The sequence below is a fragment of the Berghia stephanieae genome, chromosome 8 (assembly GCF_034508935.2).
Source record: "Berghia stephanieae isolate SIO BIC M18660-M18661 chromosome 8, UCSD_Bste_1.3, whole genome shotgun sequence".
Classification (NCBI taxonomy): domain Eukaryota; kingdom Metazoa; phylum Mollusca; class Gastropoda; order Nudibranchia; family Aeolidiidae; genus Berghia; species Berghia stephanieae.
In genome coordinates this window covers 42,145,993-42,153,492 of record NC_088367.1, presented here as the reverse complement: position 1 = coordinate 42,153,492, position 7,500 = coordinate 42,145,993, and the positions used below count along the sequence as shown (strand labels likewise).

At 36.4% G+C, this 7,500-nt stretch overlaps 2 protein-coding genes across 2 annotated transcripts in view; both read left to right on the top strand.

Moving 5' to 3' along the window:
* LOC144978707 (uncharacterized) overlaps nucleotides 1-470 on the top strand; it is a 2,639-nt gene extending 2,169 nt beyond the window's left edge. The window contains exon 3 of the mRNA XM_078925127.1: nucleotides 1-470. This exon is cut by the window's left edge and continues 101 nt beyond it. The gene's annotated coding sequence lies outside the window, so the exon portion shown is untranslated.
* Nucleotides 1-7,500, top strand: part of LOC144978708 (serine/threonine-protein kinase 38-like) — an 86,036-nt gene that overhangs the window by 40,181 nt on the left and 38,355 nt on the right. The window lies entirely within an intron of this gene.

Here is a 7,500-nt window from a genome sequence, read left to right as displayed (position 1 = left end):
TAATATGTACAAAATGTTTTTTTCCCTGGTTGCGTTTATGTTCATGCCGTGTTAAGCGCAAAGAGCCCATATTGTTGGGAGAATGCGCTCTAAAGTGTCCTCATTAATATTCTAATTATTAATACATATTTCAGAATTGCTTGCATTTCTTATTTTGTAGATATATTTTACTACATCATAACTCATCTTTGCGAATAGTAAATACAAATGTTCATAATATTATGTCCACCGAAGTAATCAGACTCGGGACCTCAGAAAAAGACTTCCATGCATTGCACCCTTTCCAATTACCTTCACCTTAGTCTTTTTGACACGTTTTTTGTTATTGTTTTAATAGTACTCAATGCTAATTTTAATAAGATTCTTTTAAATGTCAAAAGTTTTAACTGTTTCACGGCTAGGTAAGCTTTCGACCGAACCGACATTCAACTTATTTTTGTCGATTTATAACCGACTTTTGCAGTTTTCATCCAGAGATTAGTCCCTGTGATGCGCGCTCGATCACTCGAAGCTTATCACAGGGACCAATCCCTAGATGAAAACTGTAGAGGATCGAATGGTGTTTGACGTAAATACAGCCTAGCCGCGAAAGGGTTAGGCCTCTGAGTTGAAAGCGACTTACATGGTTTGCCAGTCTTACCTTCAATGTACATTTCATTGAAATAATCTGACATTATTTTTTTTTTATCCAGAACTGAATAAATTTATTATAAATTATAATTGAACTTACTTGTTATCATTTTTTTGGCTTGTTTGATGTTGTGTGACACTTAGTTGGGTAATGACAAATTATTGTAAGTGGTAGGTTCATAACATCCCACTATGACATGTTGAGAGGCAAATTATTGTAAGTGATTATAATCATGATAAAAGCTATACTTGTTGCATAATCATGTTAGTCATGGTTTTAAATCATTTTTAGTCCTCTCATTTATCAATTTGATGGGCAATCTATTGCCACCCTTTCATCTCTGATTTTACAAGAATAGCTAAACATTCAAAGTTAATTTTCTCAAAACAGGAAGTTTGCAGTTACAATAATATGCCTCTAGACCCGCGATATGTGAGCGTACTTCATTCCACTGCTATGAGCAGTGCACAGACCAGATATATATCAGATCCTAGATAAATTGCAAAAGGCCAAAACACACACACACACTCTCTCTCTCTCTCTCTCTCTCTCTCTCTCTCTCTCTCTCTCTCTCCTCTCCTCTCTCCTTCTTCTTCTTCTTCTTCTTCTTCTTCTTCTTCTTCTTCTTCTTCTTCTTCTTCTTCTTCTTCTTCTTCTTCTTCTTCTTCTTCTTCTTCTTCTTCTTCTTCTTCTTCTTCTTCTTCTATCTCTCTCTCTCTCTCTCTCTCTCTCTCTCTCTCTCTCTCTCTCTCTCTCTCTCTCTCTCTCTCTCTCTCTCTCTCTCTCTCTCTCTCTCTCTCTCTCTCTCTAGTGTGAATTTAAGTCTAAGAGGAGATCGGTCCACAAGACTGGAATATTTAAAACTATTTTATTATTGGGTTTCTACAATGAATGGTGGCGTGGCGAATGTTCTTAGATATAAGAAGGAATTAGAATAAACAAATGAAAATAAAAGAAACATGAAAAAAAAACAAAGAAACAAACGATTAAACATTTTTCAAAAGAAGAATAATATCCTGAAACTTGTCATTACGGACAAGTCGGAACGAAACGTGATATCGTCACAGGAAACCAAACAAAATATCGATTTAAACAAGCTTGTGACATGGTCACGCCACCCTGTACCGTATCTACCTCCTGCTGTATTTGATATTTAAATTAGGTTTTTTGTCCATCGAGGCGACCTGCAATATTTTGTGTCCTCCCCCCCCCCCCCCCCCCCCCCCCCCCCCCCCCCCACACACACACACACCCGCCAAAAAAAAACAACAAAAACAACAAAAAACAAACAAATTGAATTTAATTGAATTAAAATTTTAAAAATAATATTTAACAAATCCATCCGACTCATGGAGTTTATTCCGGATTCTATAGCGTTCAACGGACAATAGCAATTGCTTGCTACTCTTTAGATGGGACGCCAGTCAGTCGCAAAATACTTTCAGAAAAGTCTGATAAACCCAGTTACTCAATATTTGCTGGGCAGGATGGGATGAGAGGGGGTGGGGGTCAGAAAAATAGATCGACTTTAGCCGGGATCGATCCAGATCCCTGGAGTGTGAGGCGAGCGCTCTACCAACTGAGCTATCGCGATCCCCTTTGTGCTGCAAATCTTTTTTTTTTTTAAATTTAATTTATTTATTAAAAGTCACCGTTGTCAAATTATCATAACTCGATCACATTGCCGTCTCCTCTTTTTTTTTTTTTATGATCCAGTCAAGGAGGCGGCAGCCATTGATGATGGAGAGGCGATGATGCCACAAATCTGCAGACAATGGTGACTCATACCAATAGAAGGCTGGGTTGGCCATCAGCAGCCTTTGTTAGGTCATCTATCTCTCTTGTCTTTTCTTCTCTTTGTCTTTGGCAGACTGGGAAGCTAATCAGGTTCTCCGGAAGAAAAAAAAACGGATATTCTTTTTTTTTTTTTAAATTATATAACAAAACAAACAAACAAAAATGTATGGAGTTTTCTTGTTGATTTGGAGCCGATATCGATTCACGCGTGCTTTGTTGGTGGCGACGGCATGTGTCGTTGTTTGTTTTTGTTTGTTTTGTTTTTTGTTTTTTTTTGTGTGCGTCCGTGCCGTCTTGGAAAGAGAAATGTTAAATAAAGCAATAGATAGGTAGATTATCCCGATTGGGGTTTGATCATATTTAATCACTGAATATTTGTCAAGAGAGCCAGTTTCTTATCGTTCTGGAAGTTCTGAAGTCAAATACTCAGAAAATCATTGTGTGTGTAAGTGTGTGTGTATGTGTGCGCGCGCGCATGTTTGTACTTGTGTTTAGGAGGTGGTTTTAATGGGTTTTTACTTCTTTTTTAAAAAGATTTTTCTCTGATTTCCTCTTTATATATTTTATTTATTTCTTACATTTCTTCTTATTATGATCGATGATCGACGTTGTGAAACACTTACAATTGCCTGTTACCCATTGGTTTACTTCCGCTAGCTCTAACGACGCAGCTACCCAATAGTAATAGTAATAATGTATGTGTGGACAGAGGGCTCGGGAAAAGCTTGTCAAAAATTGCCCCTCTGGTTGTGACCCAAGTACTTTGCCAATTTAAACTATCGAACCCCCCTCCCCCCTCCATATTCTACCAGTCATTAGATTAGCTCTAAAACTACAATTCTCTCCAAGATTTCTTCCATCATCATCCTCATCATCATCACCATCATCATCCTCAATCTTTTCATGGCTGGTTCAACTTGCCCAAAGTCTGGATTTTACTGCTGCATTGGCATTATTGTCGTGGTGCCCGTGTAAATAACGGCGGGCGGGGAATGAAGTGGTATATATAATGTATTGGTATTGGTGCCAATATTGATTTCCAGTTCTGGCCTTCCCCCTCTCGCCGACGTGTGTTGGGAATTAGTGTCTGCACTGACCTTCTATCAATTAGTCCGTCCTCTATTTCTCCTCCATTAGTTTCAGTGTTTACTCCTTTAGAAGAAAAAAAAGGAATCTTTCTTATTTTAACATTTGCATGTCAATCTTTCGCCATAAGGCTTGATCAGGATCGAATGTAGTGTAAGAGTTCATAGATCTTTGATTTCCAGTTCTGGCCTTTCCCCTTTTCGCCGATGTGTGTTGGGAATTAGTGTCTGCACTGACCTTCTGTCAATTTGTCCGTCCTCCATTTCTCCTCCATTAGTTTCAGTCTTTACTCCTTTAGAAAAAAAAAAAGGAATCTATCTTATTTTAACATTTACATGTCAATTACATGCTTTAAGGCTAGATTGATCAAGATCAAATGTAGTGTAAGAATTCATAGATCTCTTTAGAGTCAGGGTTTTGAGCTAGTCCTGTCTTTTTCGAATCGGGGAAATTATTATTTTTTCTCTTTATTTTAGTGTAGGCACTGATTGATCTATCGGAAGGTGGCCATTTCGAACTGCTGCGCTGGTGTCTTATATTAGAAGGGGATGAAGGAGGATAACGAAGAAAGGAGAAGGAGAAAAGGATGGGTGGGTGGGAGGGGGGGGGGGGTTATTATTTTGTAATTATTTATTTACACTTCATCTCGTATATATATCAGTGTTTGGTGAGTGGTTGGTCAGTTACATAAATAGGTGATTAATCGCCATAATGATTTGTGTGCATTTATATATGTGTGTGTGTGTGGGGGTGGGGGGGGGGGGGGGGGGGGGAAGGTGTACTCTCACACCCTTTCCACTCAACTTCCAACGTTATTTCTGTTGATTTCTATTTTAATTAATAAAACAGAAGGAAGACATGTCTTGCGGCATATTATGTTCTCTCGATAGAGCCAACCAACGCCAATAAACGCTGTTTAATAACTTTTATTATACGTCCATATAACTTTTCTGACACGAATATTACCTCCTACCCTCCCCCCTCTCACATAAATTAGAAAAGAAGAAAGAACAAATTATGATTTTTTAATTAATTTTTTTTTAATTGGAAGATGAAAAATATAACAAAGACGAATAATGTGTGAAATAAACGAAAAATTAATTTTTTTAAAAGAGATAAATTTAAAAATGTCTTTATAATCACCTTTATAAAGCTATGACTTGCCTATTGCTTTGAAAAAAATTATATAAATATTCACTCATGTAAGCACTTTTTCCCCCTTCTGTGTTCAGACTTGTCGATTTCAAACATTTATTTTTAAAAATCTAATTCTTATCACCTGGAAACAATTTAACGGGCATGTTACGATTTGAACCTAAAAAAAAAAGGAAATGAAATGATATAGAGATAAACAGAAATAAAAATTTTCTGAAGTTTTCAATGAAGTGTGACACCTCAAAAAAAAAAAAGGCTGTCTTTTCCTGGAAAATTGTTATCACGATCAGACTAGTCAGGTCGGAGGCTTTGACAAGGAGCTTGCTGTTGTAACGTTCGGGGTCAAATAAATACTGTACGAAATTTTGGAAATGATCTTACTTTACTCCCATCAGAGTTCTGCTCTGAGTAGTGGCTAATGAGGCAAAATTTTAGAAAATGTTACCAAAGGAATATTAGAAATAGCATCTCAAAGTGACGTAAAAGATGATACTTTCTCCACCTTTTCGATAATTTGAGAAGCTATCCTTGCCTTGTTGATTATTTATCATTATTCAGTCAGAGTATGTGACGAAAATCAAACATTACTTGTTGTTTTTGTTTTGTTTGTTTTTTTTCCGGGGGGGGGGGGGGGGGGGGGGTGGGCTCGTTTTTTGTGTTTTGTAAAAAAAAAGATAATACGATTGATATAGTTTTGTGTCGAATCGTTAAGATAGCGATCTTTGGTTGTCCATCGGACTGGTCCTAAATTACTTACTCAGTTATTTACTGACTTATTTTTACATACGTACTTACTTTACTTACTTATTTGCCTACGTGCTTGCTTTCTTGCTTATTTGTTCACTCGATCATTCATTTCTTGTTTCCCTTCGTGACTGTTGATCTTTGTGTCTTGTTTGTAGTTTTACGTCATGATATATATACATCGTATTTTGTTTATATATAATATGATGTATATGATGATGTAAGACGACAAACAAGACGCATCCCTATATATAATTATATATATATATATATATATATATATTATATATATATTATATATATATATATATATATATATATATATATATATATATATATATATATATATATATAATATACACCTTAGTAAGCCTTCTTAATGATTCCGTCTTTCTTTGTTTCATTGTTTTTTACCATTTTTAGTTTTCGAGATTTAAAAACCAAGAAGTGTGTCTTGCGACATAAAGCCTTGGCAAATCAGGAAACGGACTCTCTCTCTCTCTCTCTCTCTCTCTCTCTCTCTCTCTCTTTTCTCTCTTTTCTTCTCTCTCTCTTTTTTCTCTCTCTCTCTCTTCTCTCTCTCTCTTCTCTTCTCTTCTCTATCTCATATATCTTTCTCTGTCTCTCGCTCACTCACTCCCTCGCCCCCCCCCCCCCCCCCCCACCCCCTTTCTTACCGTCTTACTCCATACTCATTAATTTATTCTTCGTCTTGCGCGACACATCACATTATAATATATTATAATTAAGTCATGCCGCGATACTTACTTGTTCACTTCATCAGGATTTCACATACTTATCGGTTGCGGAAGCTCACGACCTCCACTCTCATTTTTTTTAAAATGTGTCACCGTAGAATCGTGATATGGGTATCGATCTATTTTTGTCTGTTGCTTATAACGCAGTGGCGTGACTATTAATAGTTTATACACAATACAGCTACTTGTTGAAATTCATTCAAGGCCGGCCATTATTGTAATTGAATTGTTTTTCCTTTCTCTATTTTTGTTTTCATACCTCATCCTCACTCAATATATTCCGTTCTTTACACATCTACTTTTTTATTGATTTTTTTTTTGTCTGTCCGTCCGTCCGTCTGCCTGTTTGTCTTACCTGCCTTGCCCTATGTTTCTTCTTAAAGAACGTGTCCCAGCATTGTAAGACTTTTTATTCAGATTCTTAAGTGACCTCACTTTTTTTCTTTTCTTTTAAAAAAAAAGTTTATTATGTTATGTTGCACTAAAGACAATTTACTTTTATAGTTATATTATGACCGTCGATTCAAAATAGTTTTGTTTTTGTTTTGTTTTTCTCTCTCGATCTGAATACTATTTTTAGCTCTTATGACATTTAAAAATGCGGCAGAGATAAAAAATGTCATTAGATCGTTGACGTCACACATTATGAAATATTATATATTGATAATAAACCATGATGATTCAATTATTATATCGATAAAGGACGGTATCTCTATTTATTATCAAATTGACTTTGTGGATTTTACACACCGTTATCTGTCATAACCTCTGACCTGATCGTAAAACGGACCAGTTTGACGTGGGTTTCATTGCCTTCTTACTTCTTACCTTAATCTACGAGTACTATTAACCGTGCTGTTAAGACTATACTATACGGCTGTAAACGGCCCTTATCTCTACTACGGAAATTAAGTGGTTGACCGAAATCGTGGGAATGCACGGTGATAATAGGAATAATAATAATATACATACTACATGCTACGCATGAAATTGCCATCATATTGAGACAATGTATTCTCTCTCTCTCTCTCTCTCTCTCTCTCTCTCTCTCTCTCTCTCTCTCTCTCTCTCTCTCTTTTTTTTCTCTATTTCTTTCTTTCTTTCTTTCTCCCTCCCTCCTCCTACCTTTTCCCACCTGGGTATCGTCTTCGTCATGGCCGTCGTTGTCCTTCTCCTTCTATTCTTCCTCTTCCTTATCTTCCATCCTGTTCTCCTATCTCTTTTACATGGCATTATTATCCTCTTTTCTCTCAATGTTCTACTTCGCCTTCTCTCCTTTTAATAATAATAATAATGATTTGTAAACATTATTCTTTCGGCACCTCATCC